The sequence below is a fragment of the Schistocerca cancellata genome, chromosome 2 (assembly GCF_023864275.1).
Source record: "Schistocerca cancellata isolate TAMUIC-IGC-003103 chromosome 2, iqSchCanc2.1, whole genome shotgun sequence".
Lineage (NCBI taxonomy): Eukaryota > Metazoa > Arthropoda > Insecta > Orthoptera > Acrididae > Schistocerca > Schistocerca cancellata.
In genome coordinates this window covers 1,122,919,267-1,122,921,072 of record NC_064627.1, presented here as the reverse complement: position 1 = coordinate 1,122,921,072, position 1,806 = coordinate 1,122,919,267, and the positions used below count along the sequence as shown (strand labels likewise).

At 43.6% G+C, this 1,806-nt stretch overlaps 1 non-coding gene across 1 annotated transcript; it reads right to left on the bottom strand.

Moving 5' to 3' along the window:
• Window positions 1–1,386: 1,386 nt before the first annotated feature.
• Trnai-uau (transfer RNA isoleucine (anticodon UAU)) lies at window positions 1,387–1,461 on the bottom strand. Its single transcript has one exon. It is a non-coding gene; the product is annotated as a tRNA-Ile (tRNA).
• Between the last annotated feature and the right edge of the window lie 345 nt (window positions 1,462–1,806).

The following is a 1,806-nucleotide window of genomic DNA, read 5'->3' as shown; positions in this document are numbered from 1 at the left end:
GAGAGTTTTCTATGTCCCTGAGGCGAAATGTTCAAATCTAAAAAAATCTCTAACGTTTTCGTGCAATGGATGGTTTTGATTTGCTGGTTTGATGGAGCCGCTTTCGTTACAGCTAGTAATCGGAATACTGATAAAACGATGAACGGGAAGAGCTACAATATTTTAAGTGTGTGCTTACGGTGAATACACTTTAAGAGAAAAAAATTTAAAAACAGACGCATCACGAAGGAATTATCCGAATCTGACGGAAACTGTTAGACGTGATGTACAGGTACAGTCAGACAAATAATTACAATTTCAGAAAACTTGGGTGATTTATTAAACAGAAAGACCTTCACAAATTGAGCAAGTGAATAACGTGTTGTTGACCTGCGGCCCTTACCCAAACGGTTATTCGGTTTTGCATTAATTGCTACAATTGTTGCATGCTCTCCTGACGGACATCGCGCTAAATTCTGTCCAGCTGCCACGTTAGGTCGTCAAAATCCCGAGCTGTCTGGGGCATCATGCCCAAAATGCTCCAGACGTTCTCAATTGGAGAGAAATCCCGTGACCTTCCTGGCCAAGGTAAGGTTTGACAAACATGAAGACAAAGAGTAGAAATTCTCGCCTTTAAGGCCTTGCATTATCTTTCTGAAACTCAGGTCCAGGATGGCTTGCCATGAAGCGTAAAAACAGGGCATATAATATCTCTGCTGCAAGAGTGCCGCGGATGGCAACCGAAGCGTTAATGCTATGAAATGAAACGACACCCCAGATCATTACTCCTTGTTGTCAGGTTATATGTCGGGGACAGTCAGGTTGCTATCCCACTGCTATGCGGGATGTCTATCGACACGTCTTCACTGGTCATTGGGGATCAGTCAGAAGCGGGCGTTACCACTGAAGATAATTCTGCTTCAGTCAGTGAGTTTCCAGGCCATCTGAAATGGATACCGTAGAGGTAACATATAAGACATCGGCATTTTTTGGACGTTACATGAGCCTCATAATTACGATATAGATTAAATTCCCCAGAAAATATCTCTATATTGTTGACAGGGAGCAATTGTAATAATCTCATGTACCGAATAACAAAACAGTATCTACTCTTATAACGACAGGGGCATGCGTAAATGAGATAAAGTGAACGCAATTTGGAGGCGGACTATGCATGTGGATAATGGCATTGGGAAATCCCAATTAACATTAACAAAAGACGGCCCAGCTGCAGCACAGAAAGAAATAAGGCGATATAATACTATATATGACGGTAGTATCTGTTCCCGAAAGTACAGTTACCGTGGATGACCATGCAGCTTTGCTAGAAATGAAATGATAATTAAATGGACACCCTAGCTGCAAACAGGCGTTGATGTACTTCATTGGGGACATGTTGAAAATGTGTGCCCCGAGCGGGACTCGAACCCGGGATCTCCTGCTTATATGGCAGACGCTCTATCCATCTGAGCCACCGCGGGCACAAAGGATAGTGCGTCTGCAGGGACTTATCCCTTACACGTTCCCCGTGAGATCCACATTCCCAACATGTCAACACCACTACATTCGTAGTGCGCCTAATAGATGTTTGCCCATCGTACTCATTACTCGTGGCAGATTAATCTACCAAGTCCCGTACGAGTTCGGGCATAGCGTGTGCGTTCGCACAAGAAGGTCAATGGCCGGGAAGCCATATTTTAACTATATATGACGGTAGTATCTGTTCCCGAAAGAACAGTTACCGTGGATGACGATGCAGCTTTGCTAGAAATGAAATGATAATTAAATGGACACCCTAACATCTATTAGGCGCACTACGAATGTAGT